The sequence below is a fragment of the Heterocephalus glaber genome, unplaced genomic scaffold (genome assembly GCF_053883595.1).
Source record: "Heterocephalus glaber isolate CG9 unplaced genomic scaffold, H.glaber_assembly_v1.0 deba00001509, whole genome shotgun sequence".
NCBI lineage: Eukaryota > Metazoa > Chordata > Mammalia > Rodentia > Bathyergidae > Heterocephalus > Heterocephalus glaber.
In genome coordinates this window covers 42,292,298-42,314,312 of record NW_028258325.1, presented here as the reverse complement: position 1 = coordinate 42,314,312, position 22,015 = coordinate 42,292,298, and the positions used below count along the sequence as shown (strand labels likewise).

The 22,015-nt window shown below is 37.0% G+C and overlaps 1 long non-coding RNA gene across 4 annotated transcripts in view; it reads left to right on the top strand.

Moving 5' to 3' along the window:
- Nucleotides 1-21,632, top strand: part of LOC110350215 (uncharacterized) — an 86,492-nt gene extending 64,860 nt beyond the window's left edge. The window contains exons 3-8 of one of the 4 annotated variants that reach the window (XR_015441364.1): nucleotides 12,271-12,433; nucleotides 12,760-12,805; nucleotides 12,942-13,031; nucleotides 13,334-13,418; nucleotides 14,919-15,061; nucleotides 15,163-21,632. This is a non-coding gene — a long non-coding RNA (uncharacterized LOC110350215). Of the gene's footprint in view, nucleotides 1-12,270; nucleotides 12,434-12,759; nucleotides 12,806-12,938; nucleotides 13,032-13,333; nucleotides 13,419-14,918; nucleotides 15,062-15,162 lie in introns of all 4 variants that reach the window. The other 3 variants (XR_015441362.1, XR_015441363.1, XR_002396662.2) reach the window with 3 other exon arrangements.
- The last annotated feature ends 383 nt before the right edge of the window (nucleotides 21,633-22,015 follow it).

The following is a 22,015-nucleotide window of genomic DNA, read 5'->3' as shown; positions in this document are numbered from 1 at the left end:
GAAAAGAACTTGACATACAGATAAGTGAGGCATATAGGACTCCAACTAGCCTTGATAAAAAAAAAAAAAAACTACACATAGGCATATAATTGTTAAGGGTCCAGAAACCCAACAGAAGAACAAAGTTCTATAAGCAGTTAGAGAAAAGAAACAAATCACATACAAAGGAAAGACCATCAGAATCACAGAAGACTTCTCAGCACAAACCCTCAAGGCAAGAAGAGCTTGGAGTGACTATTTCAAGCCCTAAAGGAAAACAGCCTCCAACCCAGACTGATGTACCCTGCAAAACTATCTTTCAAAATTGATGGAGAAATAAGATACAAACAGCACATTAAGGACTTCAGGAATACCAAATCAGTACTCCAAAAAATTTTGGACAATATCCTAGGAAAAGACAATGAGGATCATAACCCCAGGAAGCACAGCAGAAGGAATCCATCTGGCATGACAAGAAATTAAACACAAAGGGGGAGAATACAACAAAAAGAAAAAGTCATAACAAAGATAAGTCGATATGTATCAGTTATAACCATCAATGTTAACAGTCTCAATTCACCACTCAAAAGAAATAGACTAACAGAATGGGTCAAAAAGCAAGATCTAACAATATGTTGCATACAACAAATACACTCAATTCAAAAGGAAACTCATAGACTGAAAATTAAAGGGTGGAAAACAATACTCTATGTGACAAGAACCCAAAAAAAGCAGGAGTAGCTACTGCCCTCTTTGCAGCTGAAGTGGATTTCAAACCAACACTGATTAAGAGAGACAAAGAAGGACACTACATCCTTGTAAAGGGAAGAATCCAAGAGGAAGAGATGACAATCATAAATATCTATGCACCAAACACTAGTGCACCCATCTATATAAAAAAAATACTAACGGAGATGAAAAGTCATATATGCATTAATACAATTATAGTGGGGGACTTCAATACCCAACTGTCACAAATAGATCAATTAGACAAAAAATAAGTAATGAAATACTAGAACTCAATCAAACTCTTGAACAAATGAACTTAACAGATGTTTACAGAGTCTTCCACCCCACAAAATCAGAATACACATTCTTTTCAGCTGCACATGGGTCGTCAAATAGACCACATACTCGCTCATAGAACATGTTTTAGTAGGTGCAAAGGAATTGAAGTTATCCCCTGTATATTATCAGACCATAGTGTGATGAAATTGGAGATCAATAGCAAAAGAAACCACAAGAATTTCATAAACACATGGAAATTGAACAACACACTTCTGAATAACCAATGGGTCACAGAGGAAATTAAAGAAGAAATCAGACAGTTCCTACAATTCAATGACAATGACAACACAACAGATTGAAATCTATAGGACACAATGAAAGCAGTCTTATGAGTGAAATTCATAGCAGTGAATACACATATTAAGAAACAGAGTGAGCCCAATGAAACAACCTGATGCTGAACCTCAAGCTTCTAGAAAAAGAAGAGCAGGACAAACACAAAGCACATACAGGGGAGGAAATTATAGAAATCAGAGCAGAAATCAGTGCAGTGGAGACTAAGAGAATGATACAAAAAAATCCATGAAGTCAAGAATTGGTTCTTCAAAAGAATAAACAAAATTGACAAACCCTTAGCCAACCTTATCAGAAAAAGGACCGAAATGGCCCAAATCCATGCAATTAGGAATGAAAAGGATGAAATTACAACGGACCAAGCAGAAATCCAGAGGATCATTAATACCTATTTTGAGAACCTATACACCAATAAGATGGAAAACACAGAAGAAATGGACAGATTCCTAGATATATAACGAATTACTAAAGTTGAATGAAGAAGACCTAACAATTCTAAACAACCCAATATCAATCAATGAAATTGAAAACATAATAAAAACTTACCAACTAAAAAAAGCACAGGTCCTGATGGCTTTACTGTGGAATTCTACAAGACGTTTAGAGAGGAACTACTACCACTACTGTTTAAACTCTTCAATGAAATTGAAAGGGAAGCAATATTCCCAAATTCATTCCTGGAAGCAAGCATCACCTTGATCCCCAAAGCAGAGAAAGACTCAACTGAAAAAGAGAACTATAGGCCAAACTCACTAATGAACATAGATGCAAAAATCCTTAATAAGATACTGGCAGACAGAATGCAGAAGATCATCAAGAAGATCATACACCCTGATCAAGTGAGATTCATCCCAGTGATGCAGGGATGGTTCAATATACGAAAATCAATTAATGTAATACACTATATCAACAGAGCCAAGGACAAAAACCATATGATTATCTCCATAGACACAGAAAAAGCATTTGACAAAATCCAACATGCATTTATGATAAAAACTCTACAAAAAATTGGAATAGATGGTCTCTACCTCAATCTGATAAAAGCCATCTATGAAAAACCAACAGCCAATATCATACTAAATAGTCCAAAATGGAAATCCTTTACACTAAATTCAGGAACAAGACAAGGATGTCCACTATTACCACTCCTGTTAAATATAGTTTTGGAAACATTAGCCATGGCAATTAGACAAGAGAAAGAAATAAAAAGAATAAAGATAGGAAATTATTATTTGCAGATGACATGATACTCTATACAGAAGATCCCAAGAACTCCACGAAAAGTCTTCTAGACTTAACAACCAAAATCAGTAAAGTAGCTGGATGCAAGGTCAACGCACAAAAATCAATAGCTTTTCTGTTCATAAACAACAGACTCACTGAGGGAGAAATAGGGCAAACAATTCCTTTCACAGTAGCATCCAAAGAACTGAAATACCTAGGAAACAATCTAACAAAAGAAATCAAAGACCTCTTTTCTGAAAACTATAGCACTCTGAAAAGAGATATTGAAGATGATATCAGAAAATGGAAAGAGATCCTCTGTTCCTTAGTAGGAAGGATCAACATAGTGAAAATGGCCATACTTCCAAAACTGCTATATAGGTTCAATGCAATCCTGATTGAAATTCCAGCAGCATACTTCATGGACCTTGAGAAAACAATCCAAAAATTCATTTGGAAGAAGAAGAGACCCAGAACAGCAAAAGCAATTCTAGGCAACAGAGACATGGCAGGGGGTATCACAACCCCCAATTTGAAACTATACTACAAAGCTATGGTGATAAAACTAGCATAGTACTGGCAAAGAAACAGACCTGAGGACCAGTGGAACAGATTAGAAAATGCAGAAACAACTCCAGACACACTTAGCCACCTCTTCTTTGACAAAGGAGCCAAACACCCTCACTGGAGGAAAGATAGTCTCTTTCATAAATGGTGCTGGAGAAATTGGGTTTCAACTTGCCAAAGACTAAAACTAGACCTATATCTCTCACCATGCACTAAATCAAAATCAAAATGGATTAAATATCTAAATATTAAAATAGAAATGCTGAACTGGCTGGAACAGAGGTTAAGTAGAACTCTTGAAGACATTGGTGTAGGAAAAGATTTTATGAACAAAACCTCAGTTATCCGTGAACTAGCACAAACAATCAACAAGTGGGATCTCTTCGTACTAAAAAGCTTCTGCACAGCAAGAGAAACCACCAGCAGTGTGATGAGACAACCCATAATGTGGGAAAAAATTTTCACCTGCTGTTCTTCAGACAAAGGTCTACTATCTAGAATCTATAAAGAACTGAAAAAAATCAGACCTCCCAAATTTAAAGACCCAGTCCAAAAATGAGCATGTGCAATGAACAGACATTTCTCACACAAAGAAGTAGTAATAGCAAATAAACATATGAAAAAATGTTCAACATCACTGGTCATTTGAGAGATGCAAATGAAAGCAACACTGAGATTCCACCTCACTCCAGAAAGAATGGCTGCTATCATGAAATCAACCAATAATAAATGCTGGTGGGGCTGTGGGGAAAGAGGAACCTGCTCCACTGCTGGTGGGAGTATAGACTGGTGCAACCACTGTGGAAATCAGTATGGCGATACCTCAAAGAACTAGGACTGGAAGTTCCATTTAACCCAGCTATTCCCCTGCTGGGTATCTTCCCCAAAGAATTCAAAGAATCATACCACAGTGACATATGTGTACCCATGTTCATAGCAGCACAATTTGTAATAGCTAAAACTTGGAAACAGACCAAATGCCTATCAGCTGGAGACTGGATAAAGAAAATGTGTTTTTTTTATAAAATGGAGTACTGCTCAGCCATAAAAAATGAGAAATTACAGATATTTATAGCTAAATGGATGCACATTGAGGCAATACTCTTAAGTGAAATAAATAGGACACACATGTATAAATACCGAATAGTTTCTCTAGCGTGAGAAACTGAAAGTATAAATAAGGACTAAAAGGTATAATAGGTAATGTGAAATAGGAAGAAAAGGGGCAAAGGGGAAGAGGAAGGGGAAGTGGGAGGGGTAGGGGAGAGGAAAGAAGAGAATGGAATTAATATGAGAAAAGGAAAAATGGAAACAAAGTCTTTGTAAATAGGGAGGGATTGAGGGGTTGAAGGGAGGGCAGGGGAAGGGTGAAAAATAAGAACCGAGAGAGTATGTAAAAAGTACAAATTTCCAATGATGAATGTCATTATATTGTACACCTAAAATGTACCAATAAATAAAAGAGAAAAAAGAAGAAAAATAAATAAAAGAAATATACATGTTTCTTCTGTCTTTTAATGGCTTCATAACTGACTTTTATCAGTGAATGATACTCTATTCATAATAGAATATTTATGTATCATATCCTAATTGAAGGATATCTTAGTTTCTTCTAAATTTTTGCCATTGCAAATACAGCTAATATAAATATTCATGTGATCCTCAATTGTTTTGTGAGCATAAAGGGGCCTGGTAATCAAAATATCTTAGAACCACTAGCTAGGGACAATACCTCTAATGAAAGGAGCAGAGAAATTTCTCTGTGCTCCAATTCCCATATAATCCCATGATTATTTAAAATATTCATTTAATAAATGTTAACTGATTTTCTCTTGTATGGTGTACGCTATCTGGGGACAGGGGACACATTGGTAAGAAAAACCAGAAGTGGCCTTTGAATCAAATATCCTTACAATTTAATGGCAAACATCAATCAAATAGTCAATAAAAATTAAAACTGCCACTGGACCAAATGCAAGGAAAGATAGGTGTATAAGATCAAGGGAACACATAACAGATATTTGACCTGGGAAAAAGGTCAGAGAAGGCTTCCTTGGGCTCTTACAATCACACTGAGCTGAGAGACAGTGTGGTGCTGACTTGGTAAAGACAGAAAAAAAAGGAGATATTGATAGGCTGTGTTAGCTGCTCCACTTGGCTTATCAGACACTGACTTGCTAGTTGTTTTATCTTCTGCTTCCTTCTCCCCTTATTTCTTCTTTGTCTTAGTTACTTTGCTCATTGCTGAGACAAAATACCCAACACCCAAAGTTAAAGGAGGTAAGGTTTATTTGGCTTACAGTTTGTAGAGGGTTCAGCCCATAGTTTGCTAGCTTCAAGGCAGTGGCATGGCAGGGGCATCACAGAGCAGGCAGGCAGAGGGCAGCAAGCAACATAAAAGCTACAAGCAACAGCCCTCTTTCTGTCCCTTAAAGCTTATCCAGGCTATACATCCTTATAGCAGGTAGCATTCACATCCAGGGAGGGGCAGCCTTAATCCTAGCATTGCAGCATGAATCAATCCTAGTATCACATCCTTAATCCTAGCACCACACACCCTTAATCCCAGCATCACACACTCTAGTTCCAGCCACCTCTGAAAAAGCCCCCCACCTATGAGGGCATAAGGCTTTGGGGGACATACAGACACAAGCCATAACATCCTCCTTTTCCTCTTCCTTCCCCGCTCCTTTTCTTTCCTCCTCCACTGGCCTTTATTTCTTTGGAAGTAATGGCACTTTTTCTACTTTGTTGAGCAAATACTAAAGGTTTTGTACATAGATGTTAACAAGCAACAGTGTAAAATTCAAAAGAGAAGGCTTGTGTTTACTTGTGTGAGCTGACCATTTTAGAGAGGCCTTGCTTCAGCATATTGATAACACTTGATTTATTGTTGGGAATAGACAGGTGGCAGCAGGATGGGAGAAAAGGAGGAGGCTGGGATCAATCAAATCTAAACTGAGTCACCTCTGGCAGGGAAATTTAATTTTTGTGATTGAATCACTGATGCACCATAATAACTAAATGTTATGTGTATTTGTGTTTTAAGTGCATATGGATTCTTTACATTAAGGGAGAATACGCAAATGTCCCAACAAGAGGCAAAATATTTCTAGAGTTGTTCTCATCTTGGCATTGCACCAATGTTAGCTGTAAACTGCAGTGATGCAAACTAGAATGGAAAGCCCTTTGACTTCTTAACTCTGTAATTAAACACCAGGCCCTTAGTTTGGCTGGATATTTTGACCTTTCTAAATTAAGTGGAGCTCTGTTTTAACTGTACAAACTGTAGTTTGTCCTTCTTATCAGTGAAGAAACAGGCAGAAACAAGAAGGCCATAAGAAGAGACTTCCTCCACTGGGATTTTAAAAAGCTATTGTTTCATAATTACTGTGACTAAGGCAGCAAACAAAATCCATTGAAGTTGACAGTCACATTAGAAACATGCAGGTGAATTTCTGTAGGCCTTTCATGAATGTCCCCAATGAAAGTATAGTAACTAAGTGAGCAGAAGAGGATAATAAACTATTATAACTCTAGGAAAATTATTTTATATATTCTACCAATGTGAAAAGGGGTGCATTTCATTTAAGTTTGTTTTGACAGGCACCAAAATATCAGCAAACTGTGGAAAGAGTCCATTTCCTATACAGAATAATGAGAAGTACAGGACAAAAGAAGTGAATTTTGCACCTAAATTATGTTAGATGACTAAAGTGGACTCTAGTAGATTACTGTGACTCTCCTCCAGTTGGGGACCATAATGCAGATATTTATTTCTGTCCTCTTCTGTTCTATGGAAATTACTACGTAGTGTCTACTTAAGAACCGTTCCTTAAGTTGCACTGAGTTGAGCTGTTTTCAGTTATTCAAAAGTTCTCCTTCTTTTATTATGGAAGAGTGGGAAATTGATAGCAATATATCTCACCTGGTGACATAATAAGTCTTGAAACTCATTTTTTGTTGGCTGTCTGTATTAGGGTAGCAGTCATAAGCTGGCAAGCCTTCTGTACATAGATACAGGAGCTGCTGAAAATTTTTTCTTTCTCTCTATTCATTTAGCTGTAAAGCCTCAGATTCAGGGATGTGTTATGGAAGCAGGTTTACATATATTGTAAGTAGATTTTTCTAGTTTTATCTTTGGAAAATTTTCTTTTACAAGATCACAGCAAAGTGTTAAAGACCACAGAGAAGCCATTAGTACTTAGAGAGATATTTCCATCTTTCACCGTGAAGGGTCATTCAGAATTCTGCAGCACAAAGAATTTTATTTCCCTGGAAGTCTAACATAGGAAGAAGCCAGAAAAGACTAGATCAGAGAACTGGTTTGTTGACTTAGTGCTTGCTAGGTATTTTTCAGGAGATACACTGATGAATAAAATAAAGTCCTTTCTCTTATGACAATAGCAAACAAACAAATACATAATATACTATTAATTGTTGAAGGACCTCATGAAAAAATAATGCAAAATAAAAGAGTTAAAGAATGATTGGGCTGCCAGAGAAGCTGCTTTGAAGAGATGGCATTTGATGAGAGATCAGCCTGAGCTGGGAGAGTGGGTCATGCAAACATCAAGGGAAGAAAAACTGAACCAGGAAAACTGAAGAGCACATGTAAAGCATGTGAAAAAGCTTGGCTTATTTGAGAATTGGCCATGAGGCCAGTGTGTCCAGAATAATGGCCAAAGAATTAGTCGAATTTGATGAAAAGCATCAAAACATTATACTAAGAAGTTCAATAACTCCAATTCAGACAAATAAATAAAAGCACACCTAGGCACATTGTAGGGAAGCTGCTGGAAACCAAAGACAAAAATAGAAAGCTTAAAAGCAGCAGGAAAAAACAGTCATGATATCCACAGGGAATAGCGATAAAGTCATAGCTGACACTACAAACTGTAAGATCAGAAGACAACAAAGCAATATCTTTAACATCCTGAAAGGAAAAAAGGCTGAGAATTGCAAATGTTGTATCTACTAAAAATATCCTTCGAAAAAGGTGAAAAAATGTTTTCCGAAAAATGCAAGCTGAGAGAATACTTTGCCAGGAGATTACACTATATGAAATGCTGAAGAAAGTTATCTAGGTAGAAGAAAATGATAACAGGTTGGTATTCAGAGATAATGAAGAGCACTGTGAATGGCTAATATGGATGAAGAATAAAAAATAATTTTTCTTGCTCAATAATTTTCTTAATTATTTATGTGATTACTTTTAATGAGAATTGACTGTTTGATGAAAATGTAGTTTGAGATTCATAGCAAATAATAGGAGTAAAATATAAGAGTAGCATAAATGACAAGAATTTAAATTGAATTTTACTCACAAGATTCTTATATTGCACATAAAATGCTATAATATTAACTCAGATACTATGAATGATCATGTCAACTATTTTGTTAGGACATAAATTCAATTTCATATAACAGAGACACAAAATGATAAAGTTATAAATGAAATAATGTATTTCTTTCCTAAATAAAAGTTTTTGCTAGTATAAAAGCTTTGGTTTCAAGACCACTGGGAGCCCAGACTCTTCTTCTTTTGGATGATGGACACAGATGCAAAACCAGCAATCTCTGCTGTGTTCGGGCACCTTCCTATGATGCTTCATGCTTCTCGTATTCCCTTGGGCCTGTGACTGGCTTGCCTCATACTCTACATCTAATCTTTGGGATCATCACAAGGATGATGAGGAGGTATAAGGCTCATCTTACAATAAATCTTCAACAAACTCAGCACCTCCTTCGTTTTCTTTAAATATATGGCTTCTGCATAAGATACTGTTTAAAGTAAAGGGTCTCTAGTTGCTATGGCTAGTTTTGCATGTCAACTTGCCTGGGTCATTGGGTGTTCAGAAATTTAATTGATCATTATTCTGTAGGGTGTTGGATGAGATTAACATTTGAATTTGTACAATGAGTAGAGCAGAGAGCCCTCTCCAAAGTGAGAGGGCTTCATCTAATTGGTTAAAGGCTTGAAAAGAACAAAAAGACAAACCATTCCTCCAGTAAGAGGGCACTCCCCCCACCTGACCATTTTGAACTAAGACATTGGTCTTCTCTCCCTTCAGACTTGAAATGAAACATCATATTGTACTCTTCTTGGTCTTGAGCCTGCCAACCTTTGGATTAGAAATACAGTGTTGTTTCTCTAAGTCTGCAACATGCTTACTACAGATCTTGGAATTTGTCATTCTCTACAATTGCATGAACCAATTTCTTTAAATAAATAAATAGATACAAATTTAGATATAGATATAGATTTAGATTACATATACTGTGCACACACATTCTGTCTCTGCAGAATCTTTCTGATTCCTACATCAGTTAAAAATAAAAACAACCAGGAGCCATTGATTTAGGTTCTATATGTAACAGATGGAAGAATGAGGCCTGGAGCCATCAAGTGGCTCCTATAATTTATGTGGTCAAAAATCCAGAACTAGATTTAAGTCTGCTAATGGCAGTCTAATATTCTCCACACAGAGTGTCTCTTTGTCCTTTGGATCATATTACAAATGAAAATGTACTGTGCTTTACTCAAAGGCATATTCAAGTACTATTTCTCAAGTACAGTTGATTTTAGGTTTCCTATTATTTGTACAGTTTCCATAGAAACTGTAAAATGCAAATTCACTTTTTATACCAAGTTTTTTCCTAGGCTAAAATGATGGGAAGATGTGGAAAATAAACTCATCTTGCCTTTTTAATGGTCACCACTGGAACAGAACATCCTTTAAAATCTGCCTGGTAGCTGAATTGTTGATTGAATTCTGCAAGCAAATGCCAACATTACCAAAGTAAAACCACAGTGTAGAACAAGAGAAATACTGTAAGTGCTCTGCACTGAGCATACTAGAGTCTGGATTTGATTCATCAAGCTAAAAAATGAAATAATCTCTTGGTGTGGCAGGGTTTATATAAGTAATATCATTCTCCCTTGAGTGGGGGGTGGAAGGAAAGAATGGTTGTATTTCTGAACAGACATTAGGAAGACATTACTTGTATGTAGACAGTGACAGTATTTTCTGGACCAAATATTAGGTCATATCAGTGATGGTATTTAGAAAGGACTTAATATAAACTCTGGTTTGATGATAACTGAATAATTTGCATAACTATTATGTTTTTATATTACTAAAAACCTAGCTTTTTATAAAGATATAAATCACATACCAGATACTTCATTTAAAGGGTAGTAAAATTTAGCGATTTTCAGAATGTTCTAATGTTGTATAATCATCACCACTACATAATTCCAGAACATCTTTATCACCCCCAAGAGCCTCACCTTATTAGCACCCCTCATTTCCTTCTCCCCACAGTTCCTAGGAATCACTAACCGTAAGGACATTTTATAGAAATGAGATCTTAGAATATGTGATTTTCTTTCTTTTTTTTTGTTCCGGGGATCGAACTTGGGTTCTTCGCTTGCTAGGCAGGCAGTGGAACCACTGAGCTAAATCCCCAGAGCACTATTCAGGATTTTGAGGAACACCAGTACTGATTTCCATAGGGAATGTACTACTTTACCTTCCCACCAGCAGTGTATAAAGTTTCCTTTAACCCCATTCTAACAAGTGTTTGTTATTTTTCTTGTAATACTCTTGAGGTTAACCGTTCATACCTGAAACGGAATCTCAGTGTAGTTTTGATTTGTGTTTCCCTAATCCCTAAAGTGCTATGAGAGTATTTACCAGAAGGAACTAATCCTGGGAGAGAGGACAACAGTGGCAGTAGGAATCAGTAAAACTTTTCTGAAACTTGAACTGAGTTTAAAAATGGTAGAAAGACTTGATTATAAAAACTCAAACATGGGCTGGGGACCAAAAAGAAAAAAAAAAAAGGATATATGATTTTTAAATATCTGGCTTCTTTCACTTGATCTACTTGCCTAGACTTGCATTTTTACCACATTGTCTTGATTTCTACAGCTCAATTAGAAGTCATAAAATCAAGCAAAGAGAGTCTTCAAACTTCATTGTTCTTTTTCAAGAATGCTCTAGGGGTTTGGGATGTAGCTGAGCAATAGAGCACTTGCCTAGCATATGCAAGGCCCTGGGTTCGATGCTCAGTGCTACACACAAGTCTCCACCACCACAGCTGTTCTGTGTCTTTAGCATTTCTATACCAATTTTAGAATCAACCTACCAGTTACTACAAAAAAGGCATGTGGAGATTCTGATAGGGATTTTAATCTATAGATCCACTTGAGGAGAAATGATACTTGAATAGCACAATGAAGTCCTCCAGTCCATGAGTATAGGAGAGTTCTGTAGCTATCTCAATCTTTTAAAATTTCTCTCGGTTTTTAATAAATGTGTTTTCCATTACATGTATCCATATTATTTTAGTTTTTAAAATCTTCTAGGAAATGGTATTGTTTTATATTTATCTTCTACTTTTTGTTTCTAGTATAAATAAATGCATTTGATTTTAATCTATTGGCTTTGTAGCTTATAACCTTGCTAAGTTAACATAATTATTTTGGCATTTAAAGTATATTTATGAAGATTTTTTTATGTAATCATTAATGTCTGTGAATAAAAGCAGTTACAGTTCTTTCTTTCCAGACTTTCTGCATTTTATTTATTTTTTGCATCGGTTAGAACTTCTTGTCTGATGTTACATGTAGGTAGTAAGATTAGGCTCCCTTGCTTCATTTCTGATTTTAGGAAGGAAATAGCCATTCTTTAATAAGAAATATCATCTTAAATATAGATTTTTCATGGATGCCCTTTATCACACTAAATATATTTCTTCCTATCCCCTTTTTGGTAGGACCCTTTTTTTTAATCACAAGAGGGTGTTGAAATTTGTCAAATGCCTTTTCTGCATCTATTCAGATGTTCATATGATTTTCTTCTTCTATTTTGTTGATGTAGTAAATTAAATTGATTAATTTTTAAATGAAAATTCTCTCTTGAATTCCTAATATGAAACCCATTTGTTTTGTTAAGAGTTTTTGCATGTATGTTTATAAGGGATATTAATTTTTAGTTTTCTTGCAATTTTCTTGTCAGATTTTGATATCAGGCTAAGGTAGCCATTTAATTTACATTAGCTATATTCTCATCTCTTCTACTTTCTAACTGTGTGTAAGATGGTTATTATTTTCTCCTTTAATGTTTAAAGGAATTCACCAGTGTAGCAGATTGGATTCTCTGCAACAACTGCTGAGATGGAATTTGAGGATGAAAGATGGTTATTATGAATTAACATCTGTGGAGGGAGACACAGACAGGATTCAACTCAACTCCAAGTTACTGTGGAGCAAGCAATGCCCATTAGGTTTCAGGTACAACCTTTATACTGTGCCTTGTTCTGTCATTATGTGTAGACAATTCCAGGAAAGCTATGACAATGGAGGAGGCAGAAGTTTGCAGCTGAGCAGGACCCCACCAATCCTAGCTAAGTTGCCGGCAGAATTCTAATCTCTGCCCCTCAGCTCTCCAGCAGGGCCAGCCTCTTTTGGGGTTCTGTCTTTGGGTGCTGGCTGATTTAGAGGTCATCTTTTTTTTGTTTGTTTTACTTTACTCACTTTTTTTGCTTCCTTGTATTATAGTTCTGTGTTTTCTTCTGTAAAGTAAATAGTTATTTCATATATCTTTTTCCATTTTCTAGTTGTTTTCAACAGAAGGGCGGGTCCAAGACCAACTCCTCCATCAGGGTAAGAAGAGAATATTACTTAGTTTAACTTTTGTCAAGATAATTTTTGTTGTGTACACATTTATTTCCATTATTTTTTATTAGGAATTCATTTTTGACCCAGCATTATAATTTTGAGGTATATTTTTCCTTAGCAGACCAGAAGAGTTTAAAAATTTTGGAAGTACAAAAGGCAGCAAGAAACCCAGACCACAGCTTGGAATGTTTGGCTGTAGACCCTTTCTCAGGTATCTACTCTCCCCTCACTAGCACGACAATACACTTTTTAAAAAATGAAATTAATCACATAAACAAGTTTTATGGCAGATTTCCAGAGCCCTCAGCCAAGACAACAGAGTCTCACTGTAGCTTCCTTCACAACTTGGCCCTGCTCTTGGGCCATGTCAGCAGGACCCCACACATCTGAATGGCATAACCATGTTTGCAGTGGTGAACGCTCCTGTAATCCAAACATTTTCACTGCTTGGGCTGCTATAACAAAAGTATCACAGACTGGGTGGCCTAAACAACAAACACTTATTTCTTGCAGTTCTGGAGGCTACAAGTTCTACATCAACGTAGTAGATTGTTCACCAGTGGCTGTCTTCTGGCTCTGTCCTCACATAGCAGAATGGGTAATGGAGCTTTCTGGGGCCTCATTTATATGGACACTCATCCCACTAATGAGAACTCCACCCTCATGATCTAATCACTTCTCCAAAGCTCCACCTTCTGACACTATCACCTGAAGGGTTTGAAGGGTTAAGATTTTAACACATGAATTTTTTGGGGTGGGGATCCAAATGTTTAACAGAATATCACAATTCTTCATATTACATGTTCTGAGGGATGGAGGAAGTCAAATTTGTGGCTTTTAAAGTTCATGTTTGGGCTGGGGATTTAGCTCAGTGGTTCCATCGCCTGCCTTGCAAGCACAAGGTTTGATCCTGAGTTTGATCCTTGGTACCAAAAACAAAAAGTCTATGTGTTAAAGTTCATGTTTTTGAAAAAAGAATATTTTGGGGAAAATTGGTGGATTAGAATGAGAAAACCAGAAGATGGTGTACAAAAGAACAGAGCTTTGACACATTTCATTTTCATTCATTCATTGGTTATACAGTAGGCACTCAGTGGACACTTGGTTATTGGGTGATGTGGAATTTCATATTCACTATAACTGGTACTTTTCTTTTATTAACAGTCAGCTCATTTTCAGACCTACATTTCCCTGTGGAAGAAGACATTGTTTTATTTTGGCACTTTTGAAATAATGGTAGACATTGCGAATGCAGGAGTAATCGCAATGGAATGAAAAAGAATTATCGCAAGTGAGCTTCTAGTGTGGGTGTTGAAAACTAATGAAATGCTTTATTATTCTGTGTTCTGCTCTAGAGAACTTTCAATATTCTTTAGTTAAATCTGACTCTATTAGTTATTATCATTGCAGAAATGTGAAGAATAAAAAGTTCAGAAGCCATTTGTGTTCAAATAGACTGCAATTAAAAAGTCCCAGGCAAGCATTATATGCTTATAAATAAGAGAGCTACAAGAAGAAAAAAAAATCAGAAGCAAAATGCTGAAGCAAGTTATAATCTGCCAGATAGGAGAAAGGCAATAGAAAACCAGAAAAGAAAAAAAGGAACAGTTATGACCCCTAATTAGCAAATGAAAAAAGATAATCAGAGGCCTCAAAGAAGGCTGAATTATTAAAAATCGCACTTCAGTTTTACAAAGAAATTCTAGGGGATGACAAGCTTTTAAACTTACAGTGAGGATTGATGAACAGGATATAATCAACATCAGGATATTTCAAGGAACAAAGAAAGAAATGAGCCTGACTACAAATTTTTTTAAATCTCCTGAACTAAAAAATCCACCAATAATAGAATATGTCATCATACTTGAATATTCCTTTTGTGCTTCCACAACTATTTTGATTCTTTTATTTTGAGACATGGTCTCACCATATAGTTCAGCCTGGTTTTGTGTATGTGTCTTTTTTTTTTTTTTGGTACCGGGAACTGAACTCAGGACCTTGTGCTTGTGAAGCAGGTGGTGGCACCACTGAGCTAAACCTGGCCCCTTATTCAATGTGGTTTGTATATCTGTTTTTAAAATTTTTTATAAATTTTTAGGTACTGGGGATTGAACTTGGGACCTTGCACTTGCGTGGCAGGCAGCAGAACCACTGAGCTAAATCTCCAGCCCAATGTAACCCAGGCTGGATTGAACTTTCAACTATCCTCTTGCTTCAGTCTCCCAAATGCTGGGATTACTGGTGGGTGCCATCACACTCTGCTCAACTATTTTGATTATCTTATTCTGGATTATCAGTCCCCTGCCAATGTTTTTCCAAAAAATGCTTTTTTTTTTTTGCAGGTCTTTGACGGTACTGCCACATTCCATAATCATATCTGCAAAAAAGACACAAGTAAATGGATCCTGTATGGATCTTCAGTTTCATATGCTTCTGACAGGTCTCATCTGAAGTTTGCAATGATCTGGATTGAGATCTAATGATTACTGACTGTTATCTGATCACTGTAACAAGGCTACTGAGCCAAGGAAAGTATCCTTTGACAAGGATTGGTCAAGAAAACATCAACAATGCAGACTGTTCCTAATAATAAAACTGTTATCATTCCTTGAGTGCTTAATATTGGCAGATCCCACATACCCAACGTCTGATTTAATACTTTCAACAATTTTATGAGCCTTGTAGGACAATCTTTATTTTACAGATAGGAAAATTTCAGTTCACAGAAGTTTGATAATTTGCTTAAGATATAGCTGATGAGTGGTTTGTCCCAAGTTTTGATACCAAACCACATGCCCTTGTCATGACACAAAGTTCCCATTCTTTTTGAGTTCCTTCACAGCTTTAAATGCTTTCATATTATCACAATTGGCAAAATGTGAAGACATTCTGAAAAAAAACCCCTGCCATGGTAAGAGATTTAGAAAACAGAGTAGAAATCTTTAAGGATCAGATCTGAAGTCAGTAAATTAAATGAAAATAGTATGTAGAAGAATCAACCTTGAGTAACTGTGATGAAGTAAATATACCCCACCTATCTCTGATCACAACTAAAAATTGACCAGAATACATAAAGCAACTACCTGAGAACTGAAGTATAAACAGCAGTAGTCATGTTGGGAAGGAAAATGAAATCATAAACAGTGACTGATACAGGGGTAGGTTTTCTTTTCTTTTTTTCTTTGTTTGAAGTCCACCATACCTTTTGATTTATACTTGAGAGCAGCCTAAATGCTGGAATTCTGCAATGGCCATGGAAAGAAGAAAGCTCCAATGAAAACCTTCACTTTTTAGAGAGAAGAAAAAAAGCAGGAAGTAGGTTCTTTGTAGGACAAAATGTGTAATAAAAATGCCTCCTCTCTTAATTTTCTCTCTTTTTACTCTTGCAGTTCTGCTCTGTACTTCTGAAATAGCAGCAGTGGTTGCACAGAGATCTCACTCTTTGAAGAAAGTCCTCCTTTTGGACCAGTGGACCCTGTGGTGCTGCCTTGCTCTTATGGACCCTGTGTTGCTGCTTTGCTCTTAAGATCAATTCAATCCCTGAAGTATGTAACAGTGCAGAGAGGATAAAATCCCAATTTTTCAGCTACAGAACCAGGATAGAAGACTCTTGGGAGTTGGAAAGTATGAGAAAGGGGATATCACAGAGAGCCCCTAAAACTGAATTTAAACAGGACCCTGACACTCAAAAAAAAAAAATGTTCTCAATGTCCATAATATAATTCAAGATCATGGAACATACAGAGAATCTGGAAAAATCTCAATAATTCTCATGGGAAAATGACAACTAGCAGATTTTAACCCTAAAATAATCTGGATGTTAGAATTAACAAGGTCTTTAAAGCAGTTATTAACTATGGTTCATTAAGTAAGGGCAAATGCTATTGAAGTGAAGGAAAAGATAGGAGTTTTCATCAAATTCATAAAAATTATAAGAAGAAACAAACATTTTATGATAAATGAAATAATATTATGTTAATAGAAATAAAAATCCCCCTGTACTGGTTTATTAGAAGTGTGGAGATAGAGTAGTGAAGGAACTTGAAAATAAAATTATCCAGAGAAAATTTTAAAATATTTTGAATATATCAAAAATTATAAGCTGCTACAAAGGTAGCACTTATAAAAACACTAAAAATTTTAAATACTTATATATGGGGGACAGGGATTTAGCTCAGTGGTGCTGCCACCTGTCTTGCAAGTGCAAGGTCCTGAGTTCGATCTCTGGTATCAAAAAAAAAAAATCCAAAAAACTTACATATGAAAAGAATGATCTCAAATAAAAATCTAATATTATATCCTAAGAAAGAAGAAAAGGAAGAGTAAATTAAATTGCAAATAAGCAGAAAGGAAGAAATGATAAAGATAAGAACAGAAATCAATGAAATTGAAAACAAAAAATAATGAAGAAAATAATTGAGAACAAAAACTGATTCTTTGAAAATATCATGAAAATCCAGAATGAACTGAGAAAGAGAAAGAGAGAGACTGTGTCTTAGTCACTTTCTCACTGCTAGGGCACAATATCCAACAACTGCGACTTAAAGGAGAAGTTTATTTTGGCTCACAGTTTCAGAGGTCTCAGTATATGTATGCTTGGCTGGCTCCAAGGGAGAAAGAGCATGGATGAAGAGCCTGGCCTTTACTTTCTACATTACTATAAACATTCTGGTTTTCTGATCTCCAACCAGAAGCTTCTATCAAACTAAGTTTACAGGATTCTATGGCTTCTCTAGCCCTCATCTCCAGATCTTTCCAAACTTCTACCGTGAAACAGCAAAAGCTTCGAAACCTCATAGTTAAGAATAGTTACAGCAATGACCTCACTTCTCTTGTACCATTATCTGTCTTATTCATTTTCTTCATTGTTGGAACAAAATACTCAAAACCCACAAATTGAAGGAGGAAAGGTTTATTTATGATTGCAGTCCATGGCCCACTGTTTCCAAGGGAGAAACAGCATGGAGGAGGGGGATAGCAGAGGAAAGCTTCTTATGGTATAGCAGCCAGGAAGCAGAGTAAAGGGAGGAGTGAGGAAAGGAGATATACCTTTCCAGGTCATGTCCCCCTTCTAATAGAAAGTTAGCTATGAACTCATCAGTGGATGAATGCACTGATGAGTACACTGCCCCTATATTCCAATCATATTTTTTCATATCAAATGAGGCTTTGGGGGGACATTTTAGATCTAAACCATAGCATTCCACTCCTGCCCCTCAAAAGACCCCTTTCCATCTCTTTATGCACACTGCATTTAGTGCATCTATAAGAGTTGCCAAAATTTTAACAATTCCAGCATTACTGAAAAGTACGTGTCCAAAGCCTCATTAAGACTCAAAGAAAACTCTTAGTTATGAGTCCCTATAAAAATTAAAAAGAAAGTTAAACATTTTAACATATAATAGCACAGGGTAAACCTTCACATTCCAAAAGAGAGAAATGGAGAGACAGAAAGGAATGGGACCAAACAAGACTGAAACCCCACAGGGCAAACATTAAATATCATAATTCCATATCCAGCACATGATACAAGTTATGGCAAGACGTGAACACCAAAGGGCTTGACTGGTCCTGACTCTATGGCCTTTCTAGTTGTAGCTATCATGGCCTCTTTTTTGGGTTGGCTCTGCTCATGTCTGTAGCTTTCATTAGATTTTTCATGTTTCTGGCTTTTCTGACTTTCTGGAGTCTCTACTACACTTTTGGATTCATTCTCACAGCTTCATGCAATGCCCTCTCAGGGCACACTGCCTGACCCCAGGCTTTCTTCTGAAGTCTGAGTGGAAGCTTTCCTAACCCCATAACTCTTGGATTCTGCATGTCCATAAAACCAACAGTAAAGAGATAATGCCAAAGTTTGCTGACTGCTCATGTAGTAGCTGGACCCCCCTGAATCATGGCTGCAGAGGCCTCTGAGTGTCTGGATTGCTGAACTCTGTGAAGTAAATCCTTGAGGAATAAATTTCCTATGCAGCTGTAGAGTACCTGTGTATGTGGGGGAGGGGGTCTCTTCTCAAAGCAGTCTTTCAAGAGTTTACCTTTGTCATTTTACACCCTTGAATGAGTAAATGGTGGGCTCTTGCTGATTCCTGAGATACCCTCAAGACATTTTTACTATTGTTCTAATGCAAAGTACTTGGTGGCTTTTTAGTGCTAATCTTTTCAGCAATAAGTATCTCCTTGTAGGCATTTTCTGATGAAACTACAAGCTGTGTAAATCACTTAACTCTGCATTTGCTCTTGTTTCTCATTACAGATCTTGCTAAAAGCAGCAAGCAGTGCCCATACATGTTAGGCTTTCTGGATAATTCCTCTGCCAGATTATTTAGTCTGGCACCCTTAATCTCAGTCTCCTACAAAGTCACAGGACATGGGCAAAATATAGACAATATTTCTACCAGAGCATAACACACATGGCCTCTAGCCCAACTACCAAAGGCATCCTTATTCCTAACTGAAACCATCTGAGCCTGGCATTTACTTTCCACATTCCTATTAGGATTCTGATCTTCTGAAGTCCAACCAGAATCTGACATCAAGCTCAGCTTATAGCATTCTACAGTTTCTCTAGTTGGCATCTTCAAACCTTTCCAAACTCCTTTTATGAACTAGTTCTAAAGGATTCCAAATGACATGGTTAGGTATATTCACAGTAACAATTCAACTCTTGGTTCCAAAATCTGTCTTAGTCATTTTCCTTGTTGCTGTCATGTAATTCTCAACATTTACAACCTGAAGGAAGAGAAGTTTATTTTGGCTCACTGGCACAGTCCATGGTTGGCTGGTTCCAAAGCAGAAACAAGATGGCAGAGGGACATAGAAGAGGAAGCCTGCTTGTGGCATGGTGACCAGAAGCAGAGAATTATGAGAGGAGCTGGGGAGGGAGATATACCATTCCAGATGATGTCCCCACTTACCCACCTCTTCAAGGAACTTGAAAATAAATAGAAATTATCCAAAGAAATTTAAAATGTTTTGAACATATCAAAAGTTATGGAACACCACTAAGGAAGTGCTTATAGGAAAATTTAAAATATTAAATGCTTATATATGGAAAGACCTCAAATCAAAATTTAATATTATATCCTAAGAAAATAGAAAAAGAAGAATAAGTAGCAGAAGGAAGGAATAAAGAACACAAACCAATGAAATTTAACCTGAAAGAGTAAGAGAGAAAATAACTGAAAACAAAGATAGTTCTTTGAAAAGATCAATAAAATACAGATTAAAGTCAGAAGGGAGGGAAGAGGAGAGAGAGAGAGAAAGAGAGAGATAGAGTCAGACAGAGTCAGAGAGAGAGAGAGACAGAGAGACATACACATGGGGAGAATTACCAATATTAGGAACAACAAAAACAACAACAAAGGATATTACTATATACATAAAAATACAACAAGGTATAGGGATAGGGGTCTGTAGGCAGGGAAAGAATAGAATAAGGACCTCATTAGGTTTTCTGGCTAATCCTGACTAGAAAAAGTTAAAACTTTCCTGGAGGGAGCAATTAATAAGACAAGAGAAAGAGCTGATAAGCAGAGCATGAGGAAGCCAGGAGTACTAACCAAAGTAGCCACCCCTCCCCACCTCGAATAAAATCTACAAAAGGAAGGGGAGGGACTACCTATCTTAAAGGAAAACTCTTATTTAGTATACAAAATATATAGGTATTCCCACTTTAGGGTCACTATATTGCTGCACTACATAATACACATCCACTTAATCACTAATTTTAAATTGTTTTTCTATAAGGCTCCTCCTAGTCCACCTATACATCTCAGCAATAAGGTTCTGACAAGGGGAGGAAGTCAATGTGCATGTAGGCAATGGTGCCTGGATTATATTCTTGTGGCCTAAGCATTATCTAAGACAGCTCAGAGATACAATCAGGTTGTGACAAATTCCAGGTACCCAACTAAGTGGGAATCATCCCTCAAAACCTAATAAAGGAGGCTGGAAACAAAGGATCCCTGGGTATTCCTCTTTCTGAAGTCCCCGACCCCTCTTTGGGGCAGCTTACTGTCTTCTGCTTTTTCCTCCTTACAAATAAATTGTCTTCCTTTTTTAGCCTCTCTGCCTCTAATCCATTATTGTTGCTGAGTTTTTAACCTCAGTTAGCTGCTCATCCCAGTAGCACTCACCTCAGATGTGACAAAAGAAATACTATAAATAACACTATAAGTTCACCACCCGAGATGGAATAGAAAAATTCTTTGTAAGACACACACTGCCAAAATGTACATAAAAAGAAATAGATAACCTGGGCCCAGAGGAAGGGGCTTCTGAGCCACCATCCCACTGCTCCTGGCTTAGAGAAAGGGGCTTTTGGGCCACCATCTGTCCCGCCACTCCTGGGCCATAGGAAGGGGCTTCCTGGTTGCTGCCCATCCTGCTGCTCCCAGCCTAGAGAAAGGGGCTTCTGAGCTGCTGCCCCACCGCTCCCAGCTCAGAGGAGGTGAGCCTCATGGGCACCAACAGCACCCCCCAGCCTGGGTCAAAATGAGAAGACACATAAACAAGTCTCAAAACCAGACTTCCAGATGACCTAGAGCAACCCCAAAGGGAAATGAGATGGAACACACTGCTACTAAACCACCTGGACTCCCTGAACTGGCAACAAAAGAGGATCTGGAAAAGATGAAATCAGAAATAATTTCTCAGATAACAGCAGAGATTATGCTCATAGTGCAAGACATGATTAATAAATCTAGAGAGGAGCTGAGGAACATGATGGAATCCCAACATAGGAAACAAATGGAATCCATAAAACAGATGCAAATAGATTTCCAGGAGATCAAAAAAAATTCCACTAAAAGTCTACACAGCAGAATGAGCCAATGTGAGGACAGAATTTCAGATATAGAAGATAAGATTGCAATTAGTGACCAGGGAAAGAAAAACTGCTTCAAAATTGTAGGGGACCACAAGAAAGCAATCCAGCAGCTGCTAGACAATGTACAGAAGAATAATATAAGATTGATGGGAGTCAAAGAAAACACAGGAGAGAGCGCAGATGACATAAAAAAAACTGTTCACAGAAGTGATGGCAGAAAACTTCCCAAGCAGGGGAAAAGGACTCAACAGACAGATAAGTGAGGCATATAGGACTCCAAATAGTCTTGATCAAAAAAAGTCTACACATAGGCATATAATAGTTAAGATTCCAGAAACCCAACAGAGGAACAAAGTTCTACAAGC